We start from the raw sequence: 14,598 nt of genomic DNA on the forward strand, positions 1-14,598 counted from the left end.
TCTGGAGCTAGCTGGGCTGCTGCAATGAAAGAGGTTGTTTGAGGAATTTTTGAGACTTTGAGCAGTGCTACCCACATACAGCATATTTCTAGGCATCTGTAGCCATTTGCTGGTTTCCCTCTCCGTGACCATGCTTACATAGGCTAAATTGGACTTAGACTTCAGCAGATACCCAGACAATTAGATAGTGGGGAGACTGTCAACATGAGGTTAATTCTAAACAAAAACATATACTTCAAAAGTCAGCTCCTTGGGCCTGAATTTCCCATCTTATTGTCTCAACTTTCCACTCTTCTTAGCCTAAAGAGAAATGGCCTTGTAAAATCCACCATTACTCTAAAGTTATAATCCCCCTCTTCCCCAACCCTGCAGTATTTGTGGAAAGCCTTAAGAGCATTCTTAATTTTAATAGGGCATCTGCTGGGCGAATTTATTAGATCTATTTGGATTCATCTAAAATTAATTACATGACTTTACTCTGAGTCACATCGGCGAGAATTGTGTTGACTTACTACACGCTCTCAGCCCAGATAAAAATTCTCTTCTGTAATTTTTCCCTTAGAGTTTTTAAGACCAAATTGAGTTAACAGAGCCGCGATGTACAAACGGTGGTGTGGCCATGGGCTGCCATGAGTTGAATGGTCTGTGCAGAATGCTGACTGGCCAGGAAACCAGCCCTCAGTATTCCAGATTGAGGGCCGAACAAAAGGGGCTGCAAGGAAGTCTGTCTGAAAATCCTGTGACTGCATTTCGTGGGGATAATTGCATGGTAAAATGAACAAATATTTTCAGTGATTGGAGCTTCCATCCACCTCCCTCCTGCGTACCTTTGTCATATAGCAGGTCGTTTGTGTCAGCAAAGCATTAAAGCAAAGGGGATGTCACCAGGACTGGGAATGATTATGAAGTCAGAGGATGAGGTCACAAATTGCCACGTCTTACTTCTGATTAATCAGGTTAATTTCGTAAGTGCCACGAGGACTTGGGAGTCACACAAGCCTAAGCGTATGCAGCCAGAGCAGCACTCTTGCTTAACCCCAATCCTCTGCCCAGCCATTCCCCCAAAGCCTGCCCTGGAAAATTCTACTCGGGCTCATAAACTGGTAGGACTTGGCCAAAGCTTGGCTCACGGAGCAGAAAAAACCCTAAATTTAAGTTGCCAACATTTTAGGGAAAAAAAAATAGATTTAACATACAACTCTGGCTTTCTGGCTTCTTTAAAAAAGAAAAATCAGAGATCTGCCTTGGCTGGCCCACATTTCACATGGCCAACACTCTGGAGCGGAGCAGTGGCTGCCTAAAGTAGAGCGGGCTAGCCCTCTCCATTTGGAAACACTCCCACCACTTTCCATTGTCTTAGGAAGCCTCGTCCCCTGCTCACCTCACTGGTCTGACCCCCAAAGGCTCTGAGGGCAGCCTCCATGCCACTCAGGGAAAGCACATCAGCACGGCAGATAAGGAAACAAAAAAGGCAGAATAACGCATGTCAGTCTTAGTATGTGAACCTGGGGGGACCCAATGTCTGCACACACATGTGAACGGATGTTGCTTGTTTTAAAGACCCACATGGGCTGCTCCACATGCTATGAACACCTGCACCAGCAGCACAGTGTGCTTGCCCTTGTCCCTGGACTTGGCTGTATGGATACAACTTGGGGTACCATCTTCCAGAGTGTTGGCATCCAATGAATGTTTTAATAGTAAGTGGTAACAGTGAGGAAAATAATTTATCTGGAGACTTGCAAATGCAAAATACTCTCGATAATAGCTCTACGTGTGTCCCACGAATAAAGAAGATGATGGTAGTGGCAGGTTTTTTTTTTTTTTTCTTATGAGGTAAATCATTTACTACCGTGTTTCACTAATTCTTTTAAAAAGCCCATTTTCTGCTGATTTCATAAGTTTTAAAGGTAATCAATAATTCACGCTGTCATTAAAAAAAGGAAGGGCACATTAACAGGGTGACCCTAGGCAAGTCACGTAGCCTTGCTGGCTGTTTCGTCACCTGTAAAATGAAAGCACATAAAATGTAATGGCCTCTGGAACTCTTCCAGGCTCTGAGATTGTGTGATTCTAGGTGATTCTGCCCCAGTGACGAAGGGAGTGGGAATGTGGTGATTAGGGAGCACAGGACATGGAGTGACTTGGAGCCAGGACACTCCTGTTGTGAGAAGTTCCTTGAGCTAGAGCAGAGAAATCCCAGCCTGTGATACCACCTAGTTTCAACCTCAGGACAGGGTTCAAGTCCCGTAAGTAGTTCTACCCTGGCCAGAGAGACCATGGTTGTTACCACTTAATTATATTGAAATAGTTGGGTTTTACAATAAGGATGACATTTCCATTTTTATTGCTCTAGCTTTAAAATTTTTTTTCTTTTTTTTTTTTTTTAAATTGACATGCAACTGACCTATAATACCCTATTAGTTTCAGGTCTACATCATAGTGATTCGATGTTCTTAGACATTGCAAAATGATCCCCACAACCAGAGTAGTTACCATACAAAGTTATTGCAAGATTATTGACTCTCCTCCCTACCTGTACCTTACCTCCCATGACTGACTTGTTTTATAACTGGAATTGCAAAACCCTTAATCCCCTTTGACTGTTTCCCCCATGCCCTCACGCATCTCCCCTCTGATAACCCACCGTTTGTTTCCTGTGCCTATGAGTCTGTTTCTGTTTTGTTTTGTTCATTTATTTTGTTTTTAAGATTCTACATATAAGTGAAATATGGTATTTATCTTTCTCAGTCTGACTTACTTCACGTAGCAGAATACCCTCTAGATCCCTCCGTGTTGCAAATGGCAAGCTTTCGTCATTTTTTTACGGCCGAGTAGTATTCCACTGTGCATATTTGTGTGTCCGCGCACACACACACACACCCCACTTCTTCCTCATCCATCCGTCTATCGGCAGACACCTAGGTTGCTTCCATATCTTGGCTTCTGTGCTCCAGCTTTCTGGCCTCATCATCTTTGTCTTTATAATGTCATGTCTTTAAAAATCTGTGACATTATAAAGCTCTTATAAAAGCTTTATAAGCTTTTATGTAAAAGCTCTTCCATAAAACCAAACTATTGCTCATAATGTAGGGAGCAGAAAGAGCAGAGGGTGAAAACATGGGGTTTTGAATCCCACATACCAGCTAACGTTCTCTGAGCCCCAGGTTCCTCATCCTTAGAGTGGGCAAAACAGTGTCTCAAGCTTGGTTGTGAGCTAATGATCATAAAAGTTGTAGCCCTCAATAAATGTTTATTCTTCTGTTGAGATACTTAAAAATTGCCTTTTAATACCTTCTCTTGGAATCCCTTAAGAAATTCTCGGGTGGGCCCCAGATTCTCAGGACACCCGAGCTGGTGTTCCCCTTTAGTGGGAGAGGAAGCCCCTTCCTCTTTGTCCTTCCCTGTTCCTCCCACCCTCACTCCCCTCTTCTCCTTCCAGGTCACTGAGCTTCCTGTCTCTGGGGGGTGGGCATCTGGGAGAGGCGGAGAGCCTGTCTCAGAATGGCATAACTCACATCGTGTGATTTGTAAAATGTGAATCCTGGCAGTCACTCGAGTGCAAAGGAAAATAACAGCACGGAAAATGGGAAAGGGATGGGGTGGGCATGGAGCTTTATTGAGCACCCTCGGTGTGGAGGGTACATATGCATATTGTCTTATTTAAACATCACAGCAACCCAGGGAGACGGGTCTTATGGGCTTAAGGTCTTATGCACCCAAGGAAACTGAGGCTCTGGGAGGTTACGGGACATGTCCAGGTGGCACAGTCAATATTTACAACACCGTCAGTAAGAAGGGGAAGTGCAGATGTAAACCCAGGTCTGTGTGACGCCAAAGTCGATGTCCTTCCAGGACATCAAAGAAAGGGGAACAGAAGGAAGGCTGGAAAAGAGAGAGCTGCTGACATAAATAGAAACTGTACTTAAGATAATAGTTGAATATAGGTTGATGCATCTCTGCTCACGTGGACAGAGTGGCTGAAAGTCCCTAATGGCTTCGGTAATAAAAATCTATAAAAGGAGTACACAGTTGCTTCCAGACATGTAGGCATGCAAAGGCTCATTCCACTTTATGGCCCCGTGATCGCAGGCTTAACGTGATAGAAAGATGCAAATGCGCCTCAGCCATGGTTTTAGGAGAAATTGATGGACTCGTGACAACACTGTGTTAAGTGGAAACACTTGCGTGCTTGCCCCCTCCTCAGCAGTGATGTTTTAAAGTCAATACATCATAGAGAACAGTGTCTGTTACGAAGGGTAACAATAAGGCTGCCTGCTTCAGCAGCTGGTAAGATAAACAGATCTGGACACCCCTCAAGTCAGGGGAAGGAACCTCTGCCCAGAGAGAGGAGGGAGAGCAGGTGTGGGTGCAGAAAACCCAGCTTGCTGAACGCTGGAGACTTGTCTCCCAGGAGACCGAACTGCTCACGATTCTTGCACCAGGGGACCTGAAATCAGGCATTAAAGAGTGTTTAAATAGCAGGTGGCCCTCCCTGACCTGGACAGCCCTGTTTCAGGGTAGCTGTAAACACTAAGACGCTGATGCTGTCCTCAGGATGCATAACCGGGCCACCAAAGAACACTTCCCAGATGGGATGAGAAACAACATGGGCCTGGTGATCCTGGTTGAAAGCTCCGCTTGATCCAGGCTTCAGGGACCACGTCCAGCCACCTGTTGGGTGATACAAGGTTCATGCAAATGAGAAAAATGGCCCTAGCCTCTATTAAAGATTCTGGTCTCTCTCCTCCTCCTCTTCTGAGCCGTCAGCAGAGACTTAGAAGCCCCCATTTCAAGGGAAATGCCACAGACCTAACCTCAGCACATTCTGGAGAATGACGTTGGCATTCAGTGGAGCATAATCATGAACATCGACTGTGTATAATGTCCCATTTTAGGTCTGAAATCGCTGTCACAAAGGAGCAGGAAAGCAGCTGTGAATTCGGAAGTCGTATGAGGAAAAAAAAATATTGTTGGAAAAACAAAGTCAGGTTGTAAACCTATTTCATCTTTTAAGGGGAGAAGGCAAGTCTTCTCTTTCAGGGGGTTCTGTGTTACGACAGCTTTCCTTGTCTTTACCCTCCTGCCCGACACACACGCACCCCTGAGGCAGTGTATCCGGTGCGCTTCACTTGGATGTTTCAGATACAGTCTCCTGACTCACTAGCGCTCTGTGGGTAAAGTCATGACCTTAGCAGGCCTGAAAATACTGGGTCCAACTGTCTGGGTCTCAAAAAGCTGCAATAGTCCCAACCATGTTTAGCCACGTCACACACCAGCTTTTGGGCACCTCCATCTTTTCAGCTTTTATAACATTGCTGAACTCAAACATCTGCTCCAGAGGCAGAAACACATGCCCCCTTTGTTTTATTGCTAAGGAAACTGAGGCCTGAGAAGTGAGGTCCCTTGCCAAGCGTGGCACAACTCAGAAGTAGCAAAGCTGAACAGAAGTGGAGGACTCCTGACTCCTTCACTGAGCTCTGTCCCTACATTACACTGCTTTCAGAAAGGCAGCCAAGACTCATTTCTCCTGGGCTTGCTGCCTGATGTTCATTACTTCCACTGCCTGATTCCCTGCTTTCTGTTGCGAGCCAGGCTCTGTGCTAGATGCTGATGCAGGCAGAGATGGGAAAAAAAGGTCTCCTCACCCCCCACCTCCCGCCCTTGGACCATACTCTTTAGTAGATGGACTCAACAGCTCCTGCCCATTGTCTCAAAATAGAATACATAAACAAATACCAATAAGGTTTCAGAAAGAAAGAAAAGTCCTGTTGGGAAGAATAATGTCTAGAGGGTGAAGGTGTTGTAAAGGCATGTGGCTGGGATGGATGATCACCCTAGGCCTCCGGCTGGAGAGAGACTTGGCAGGTTGCGTGGCGGGTCACTGTGGACCGGGTGCGAGTGGGAGCTAAGTGCGATTTCAGGCAGGACCAGGTCTAGGGAACGGTGTGGTAAAATGAGCAACTCCATGCCGATCAGATTTTCAGACATGGAAACTGGACCATTTCACTCTTTGCCTAAGGAATTTCAAATATTTGTCTAAAGTAGTGGATGGATTTTTGCCCTTCACCCAAAGTTCGGTTTAAAGAATTATAGCTGAGAATAAGGATCGTATCACATTACTTTTTCCTTCTAAGAAGATGACCCAGGAAGAAGAAGGGTGCGGGGCGGGGGGGGGGGGGGGGGGGCGTGCTCTGAAGCAGGAGCTCAGAATATTGGTATTTGTTCATTCAAGGTGCTGATTATGTGAGTTTTTTTCTCATTACTCTCCCTAGTTTTCTGTACATTGCTAATTTCATTAAAAATGAAACAGGGCAAAAAATAGCAGGCCTACACGTTCCTTGTGCCTTTAGAAAGATACTTGCAGAGTGCCTTTATAGAGAGCAAACTCGAGACATTAGTGTCTGGGGTTTTCCATGAAACTTTGTCAAAATCCTGAGCTGCTTTCAACTAAAAGGGAGCAATTGCTGGCCTTTGATGGGATGACTCTCCCCAATACTTTCTGCTCTGTTTGCTCTCAGTGTAGTTAATGGAAAACAGACTCTCCCAGCCGCAACCCTCACCTTTCTGCTCCTCCTTGGCCTGGGACTGCCTCCGGCTGAGCTGGGCTGAAGGGCTGTGTTCTTGCCCCTGTTGGAGTGGAAGTCAACTTCAAACATGGCTCGGAGAGAAATGAAAACAACCTGCAAAGTCTCTCTCCTCCTTTGAGCTCTGAATAACAGCCCAAAGTAACAATATCACCAGACACACATGATGGACACTTTGACTGAGCCCTACACATTCTCAAAATCAGGCAGTGAAAAACAGTTTCTTGAACTAAACCTTTTGGATCAGGTTCTCTGGTGTTGGCTGCATGCGGTCTTTCATTGTGTCCCTTGTCTCTTTCAGTGAGCTCTGATGCTCTTCCAGTAATGTGCAGGCCAAAAATAGAGTTTATATTTGACTACAAGCTTCTAATTGTATATAGAGAAACATAATATCATTTCAGGATCTGCTCCATAACAAAGCATGCTATTGCCGACTGGTTCTTATCATCACTGAAATATCTACATAGGCAGTGGATTATCTGTGTGTCTCTGTCTAGACAAGACACATCCAGGACAGAAGTGAGACAGAAGCATTAGCTCTTGGATTTCCATAATTTTCTTATGTTCTTTAGGAAATTCATTTCATTTATTAAAAGGAAAAACCAGTCTTTATATCCTGGTGAACCGGATGAAAACCGCAAACCCGTGCATTTAAAGCGACTTAAATTTATTATTGCATTTGGTAGATACTGCTGAATTTTCCTGAAATTGAATGAATGATATCTTTATTGGCTTTCTTCATGTTCTTTATTAGGCTGGCTTGATTTACTTAGAGCAGGTATCAGTGTGAATTGGGGTAGAGAGAGCACCATTCACTAGTTGTGTCTTTTCAAATCGAGTCAAATCTGGTGATAATACTCCCTATAGTGTTCGTTTATTTATAATGTGAAATCCTACCCTGAAAATTAATAACGATTTCCAAACATCCTGAAAATACGTTTCCTTAAGGCCAGTAAGAGTAAGTTCCAGGAAATTATGGGTTTGTTTAAATGTCTCTGCCACTTAATGACTCGATTCCTTACATAGGTGACTTCAAGTTCACTGCACAGAGACTTTGTGGTTTAAAGTCCTGTTCATTGAGAGGGAAGGTGGTAGGCGTCTGGATGAACTATTTTCACATAGTGGTTGTTTTGAAAAATGCCTCACTTTTTCTTAAGTGTAAAGAAAAATAAGATTTGATTTTCTGTTTCTCTAGATCTGGATGAAGCGAATTGGTTTTTGAAGTAGAGGTACACAGTCCCTCATTTGCAATTACAAAAACCAGACCAAACCAAACCAATGGAATAAACCCTGAAAACTAAACATTTTTTTCCTATTTATTTGGTGACAAAATTTGACCTAAACTGGCATGAGACCATCTGTAGTTTTTATTTATTCCTCTTGAGATGAGTATTTATACATTTCACTGCAAAAAAAATTTTTAAACTGAAATGTAGTTACCAGACAGTGTTATATTAGTCTCAGGTGTACGAAATGATCGTACCATTCTAGACATTACTCAGTGCTCACCACCACAAGTGTAGTCACCATCTATCACCACACAATGTTACTGCAGTCTTATTGACTATCTTCCCTATGCCGCATGCTTCAGCTCTGTGGCTTATTTTGTAACTAGAGGTGTGTGCCTCTTAATCTCTATCCGGTTCATCCATCCTCCATCCCCCTCCCCCTCCCCTCTGGCAACTACCAAGTCTATGTATTTAAGAGTGGTTTTCTGTTTCTTTTGTTTCCTTAATTCCACATATGAGCAAAATCATATGGAATTTGCCTTTCTCTGTCTGACTTATTTCTCTTAGCATAATACCCTCTAGGTCCATCCATGTTGTGCAAAGAGCAAGACTGCATTCTTTTTTATAGCTGAGTAATATTCCAATTTTGTGTGTGTGTGTGTGTGTGTGTGTGTGTGTGTGTGTGTGTGTGTGTGTATACCACCTCTTCTTTATCCATTTATCTATGGATGGACACTGGGGCTGCTTCCATATCTTGGCTGTTGTAAATAATGCTCCACTGCAAAAAATACTAATGATTTGGTTACTGGATGCTGTCCACACTGGGATATGTGTTCCATGTCACTTTTCTAAAATATGAAAAATTAAAAATTCTGAAGCACACCTATTGCAAAGGTTTCAAGAAAGAGACTGTGGAACTATATTCCTTGGTCCCTGGGGAGATTAAAAACAGGCTAAAAGACAAAGAGCAAAGGAGATGCTTTAGAGCCTAATTCCCAGCACTGGCTTTGCTAAACACAGGAGCTCTCTAATTATCCCAGACGTACTGTGTTGAGTCTCACAGTGAAAAGAATGTAATCTGATTTCTCTCTCATTTTTTTTTAAAGTGTATCATATGATACTTGAAAGAATATTCAGAGATTAGGAATTGCTGACTGAGTCATCTTGTCTCAATTTCCTCTGTTCCTAGTGACAGGCTCCTGTCCATCCAAGGGACTGACAAAACAGGCTTCCACAGAATGAGCACACTCACAGAGCGGAGGGGATCTTGGTAGAGAGGGTCTCGGAGATGGGTGGGTGAGCAGTGACATCGGCCACCAGCAGAAGGGAGCGCCTCCCCTGGGGCAGCAGCCCCCTGCCTGGATGAGCTACATTATTCCTCCCACCTGACAGCCGACTCCTCCTTCCCCTCTCTCCCTGGGTTCAGTGGGTAGACTTCACAGCCATATTGGTGCAGTTAGTGGTGGTTTCTCCCAAGGAATGTTCATAGTGTCTGCAGTCTGTAATCTTTTTCTTCCCCCATGGAATGACCCTGGTCATGGCTTTTGCCGATCCCCGTAATCAGAGGGAATTGTTGGTTGGCAGTATTTGCTTTATGTACTGGCCTTTAGCTTTCAGATACCTGCAACTTGGCTTTTCATAGGTAACACCAGTCCATTGAAGGATCAATTAATAAAATGAAGAATTTGAACTTCAAGAATATTTTAGGAGGACAGCTTTTTCTTGGGCAACAGGTTGTTTCGGGGTGGGGGGTAGAGGAGGAAGACATACTTGCTTCCCTTCTCTGAGGGCTTCCCCACGAATTGTCCCCTCCACAAATTGCCTGCCTCCTTGTCCTCTCACAAAAGGGACCCTTGGCATCAGGCACAATGGTGATCAATTCTAGCTCTGAGATAAAATGCAGGCAAATGGTGAATAGCAGATAACCTGGACGCAGGGTTAATCACGGCAGTCCAAATTATCTGGAGGGAGAACAGCACATGGTTATCAGCAATTAACCCGCACATCTAAGAATGAATGAATGAATGAATGAATAAATAAATCACAATTCCCATAATTAATAGCACGGCAGACAATCAGTATAATTACTGTCTGTGTGAGAGAGACCAGAATCAGGAGAAAAGTGAAATTATCCAGGAAGCTTGAGCATGACAGGCAGAAGCCAAATGTAAGTGCTGAGGGTCAGACAAAAGAGAGGCGATAAATCAGGGTGGGAAGGGAGAGAGAGTGAGACACATGCCCAGCCCGGCAGACACGCCCAGGTGGCTGGTCACCCCGGGACAGCATAAGGGTCCCTACACACACATGCACGGCATTCCTGGGGGAGGAAATGGAGGCATGAGGAATGCAGAAATGGCTCTGAAAGCTTCCCATCCTCTGGTTGCGAGACAGTGTAGAGGTCCGGCTGGGTCATGCAGGCTTTCTCCCTGGGAAGGGTCCTAAGGTCTGAGCAGTGCGATGGGAAGAACACAGCTATGGAGCACACGGAGAAGGAATAATGCATGAACTTCCTTTTGAAAGGGAGATTCCCCAGGTTCACTTTGAATAAGTAAAAGACTAAGGCAGAGTAATTTTCTACTCAAATAGCGATATTCTTCCTGTTGAGTTAACAGAGTTTTCAGCTCTCCGAAGAGCAAAAAAAGAAAAGTCATTCAGAAGTGTTACGCAAGAGGAGGCACATGTGCTCCTCGCATTTCTATTTAATCAGCCCTTTCCAGCAGCACTAAGACAGGAAAGAAAGGCTGAGTCTTCTCCGGAATCTTCACTGAGGAGGGAGCAAGGTGCTGTGTGGCGGCTGGGCATGATGACAGAGGCTCGGGCGCTGTGTCACCGTCTGAAAATGAAGGACATGTGCATGCCCCTCCTCCCTTACAAAAGGTAGACTTGGAGGTTGAGAATCGCCAGCAGTAATTTTTCCCATTTTTGCACGTGATTTCATTCCACAGGAACGTTGCTTTTGTATATTGTGGATTACTTCTTTAATGTTTTGGGAGTTAGCAGTGAAAACATGAGACGTGAGGAAATACCAACCAGGGTGTTAGACTTTATTTTCAGTGTTCAGTTGAGTACACAACTGCCTTTGTCAGTGGTTCCCCTCCATTCATCCATCCATCTATCTGTCCATCCATCCATGCATCCATCCGTCCATCCATCCATCCATCCATTCATCCGGTCGTCCATCCATCCACCTGTCCGTCCGTCCATTTGTCCATCCATTCATCCATCCATCTATCCATCCGTCCGTCCATCCGTCCGTCCGTCCATCCATCCATCTATCCATCCATCCATCCGTCCGTCCATCCATCCATCCATCTATCCATCCATCCATCCATCTATCTATCCATCCATCCATCTATCCATCCACTCAAAAAATGGTGGAGTCTCAAATGTGCTGACAAAGCACTGAGCTGGGGCATGGAGGCTGCCGAGGTCATGAGCTCCCTAGTGGGTTCTGCCCTCATAGAGCCCCCAGGCCCCTTGGGACATAGTATATGAGCAGCTGTAACAAAGCAGAGAGCAATGGAAACTCAAAATACTACAAGTTCAGAGGACTGAGAGATAACATCCAGATAGTGATTTTACAACCCAAACATACCATATTCATACCCCACTCTACATGCTAACCTAGGACAGTCTTTTGAAAACTCTGGTCACACTCTCCCCTACATAAACTCTCTAGTGGCTTCTAACTGCATTTATGACAGAATTGAAAATGTCATCCTGGGTGCGAAAAGCACCACCTAATCTCTAGGACCCCATCTTCTTCCATTCCACCCTATCATACTTGGCTCCTGCCACCCCCTTGGCTTTTCATTCCCGCCTTATGGACCTGCGGCAACCCTCCCCTCCACCACTTGGAATTCTCTCCCATTCTTCATTTGTTGGTTCACCTTTGTCATTCAGAACTCCGTTAAAATGTCACTTCCTGGGGCACCTGGGTGGCTCAGTCGGGTAAGCGTCCGACTCTAGGTGTGACCTCAGGGTTGTGAGATGGAGCCCCGTATCAGGCTCCATGCTGAATAGGGGAGCTTTCTTGAGATTCTCTCTCTCCCTCTACCCCTCTTCCCACTCAAACACACTCTCTCTTGCTCTCGTTCTCTCTAAAATAAATAAATCTTAAAAAAAAAATCACTTTTTGAACAGTCCTTCCCTGACCTGGAAAACAACCCAATGCCTTTTTTTTTTTTAAACACATTATTCTAAATTTCTGTAGTGGATTTGTCCCTAGTTGATATTTCCATGTTTATATTCTTATTTGCTTTTATCTGTCCCTCCCCCTGCCCATCAGAATGTAAGCTTGGTATGGACAAGCTTGTCTTGTTAATCACTGTCTCTACACATTCTGGAACAAAGCTGACTACACAGTGAACTTTAACATATATTCATTGAATAATGAGTAAATGTTACCCCAAGAAAGAACATCAGAACAATTTCTGACAGACTGGCGTTAAAAGGAAGTAGAGATGCAAGGAGCAAGGATGGGTGTTCTCAGATACCCAAAGAAAAACCTGGAAGACAGTTAGGAGGTAGAGCTAAGATCAGTGGGCAGAAATCATTAGGATGTAGTTTCTGCTCAAAATAAGGAGGAACGTTCTAGTAGTCCCAGAAACACAAACACGGACTGGCTTGCCCAAGGGAGCAGGAGGCCAACTGAATGCTGGAGGGGAAGGAATATGGTCCAGGGCAGTCAGACATCGGATGTAGGGCTAGACTAGACAACATGTAAAGTCCCCCTGGAGAGCCTGATTGCTTAGGAGTCTTGGATCCTCTGACAAGTTCTTCCTCCCACGCACTGAGGAAGCACTCCTTAGAGCAGGAAGCCACAGATGGTCGAGGAAAATCCTGCTGTTGACTCAGGCTTTTGCTGGAGGCTGCCCATATAGCTCTGTTGATGAAACAACCTGCTTGGAACCAAAGGACCAAAGAGAAAGTCCTCAGGCTTTGGCCAGGCCTCATTCTTTCAGGATCCCAGATTGACTGGCTTGTGTAGGTGATAGGTCGGGAGCCAAAAAGTGTATGCAAGGAGAGGGATGGTCATAACCTAATGAACATCATGGCCCCTAACCAGAGGCCTTTTGGGGTGAGAACGTCCAGCATCCATATTCCCCCACTTCTTCTCATCTCTGCAGGGCTCAGAGGAGGTCTGCAAGTGTGGGATCCAAAGTTAAACTCTGGTGTGTGGCCTTTCTGGGCGTGAATGTCATCCACTGGCTTGTTCCTAAGGCCCTACTGCCAATGACATACAGACCCCAAAAGATGATTTAACTCCACTCTTGTCTCAAATCCCTTCCTGGTGACTCATAACTTTCTCTTGACACCAGAACAGCCGGGCCAGCCAGCTGGAGAGAAGACATACAGATGTTGCTGGCGGGAGCTGGAGGGGGCTGTGGGGCACTCAGTGCCTCAGTGGGCTACAGAGTTGAGGGTGTTTCCCCTTTGCAAACCAGATGTGGGTGGGGATGTCAGCTTCATCGTGGCCCACCTCTCATCCCCAGCACATGTGTCTTTCTGTTCAGAGTGCTACAGCTCGTCTTCTGCAACTTAGAGAAGTTTTATTTCTTTGGGGAATATTAGATCCTTGAACCAGTCCATCTGGAGAAGGTATGAGAGATAGTACTTTGGCCCAGAACATACCACCCACCCAGATATCTGGGCTTAAAAGAGATCTCAAAGTAAGGAATGTGTGAAAGGAAGGGGTGGAGGTGGGGGCGGGGGCAAGAAAGAGATGATCTTTGTTTCTGAAAAAGGATTTAAAGCAAAGATGTAAAATTACATGCATCAATTCTACACCTGAAAACCTGAAATGCGTATGTATAAAATCCTCAGTACCAGTGCCTTGCTTAAGCAACATCTTGTACATTGGAGGTACTTGCTAAATATTTGTTGATTTTGATTCAAGTGGCTTTGAGTATTTTTAAATATCACCACATTGAGTTCTATGGTGGTTGTGAAAGGGGCATTTTTTAAAATGAAAATTTAAATATAAGCCAAGACTGATTTTTCTGAAGTGTTGTGAATATCCCAGTTCCATTATACAAGCAACTAACTAGTAACCCAGGTTCATCTCTGAGGGCAGAGGTGGAGGTCAGATGTGGGGAAGAAACCCACTTTTTGTGTTGTACTCTTCTAGTTTTGTGAAATTTTTTTCCTCATGCATGTGTTTCATTTTGGGGGAAAAAAACCAAAATGAGTTAACTTTTAAAGTCTGTGTCTCCCGAGGCCAACCTGGAACTTGAGCCTACTGATACCTGCCAATTCCCACAGTCTTCCCCAGGCTCCCAACCGTTCACAATCTGTTTAGCCAGTGGTAATATTCTGGAATACAGGATGAGGGTGGGGGGACATCTACAGGCATTGTGGTGTCAGTCGTGATAACTTTGGGGATTTATCTGTGACACAGAGGAGTATATATGGTGGCTGGTAGTTTACACAACACCATAAACCCGCCTGCATACCATATGAATGGCTGCCTAATTTATTAGCTTTCAAATAAAAATGTAACCAACTCCAAAAGACAGGGCACAGTGGAGTCAAATCCAAAGAATCAGATGAGCTCAAAGCAAATACCCTACATATTTTTTATTTTCCATAAACAAGATTCCAGTGCTGTGTATGGGAACTTTATTTTCCCTCTGTTTGTGTCTTCATTCCTGCCCCCATGTCCTCTGGCGTCCCTGCCCCCTTTCTTGGTGTTCACCTCCCATGTCAAAGGAAGGCCAAAGGCTGCTTCTTGAGCATCCATAAAGGGTGCCTGAGTTTTGAGAAGCACAATGCGTGTTTTC

At 44.7% G+C, this 14,598-nt stretch overlaps 1 protein-coding gene across 6 annotated transcripts in view; it reads right to left on the reverse strand.

The window, feature by feature from the left end:
* The window catches only part of SEMA6A (semaphorin 6A), a 125,224-nt gene that overhangs the window by 63,561 nt on the left and 47,065 nt on the right, over positions 1 to 14,598 (reverse strand). Inside the window, exon 1 of one of the 6 annotated variants that reach the window (XM_027605012.2) lies at positions 6,564 to 6,604. The exons of the other annotated variants lie outside the window; for them this stretch is intronic. The gene's annotated coding sequence lies outside the window, so the exon portion shown is untranslated. Of the gene's footprint in view, positions 1 to 6,563; positions 6,605 to 14,598 lie in introns of those variants that run through there. 6 annotated transcript variants of the gene reach the window in all.

The sequence above is a fragment of the Zalophus californianus genome, chromosome 5, assembly GCF_009762305.2.
Source record: "Zalophus californianus isolate mZalCal1 chromosome 5, mZalCal1.pri.v2, whole genome shotgun sequence".
NCBI lineage: Eukaryota > Metazoa > Chordata > Mammalia > Carnivora > Otariidae > Zalophus > Zalophus californianus.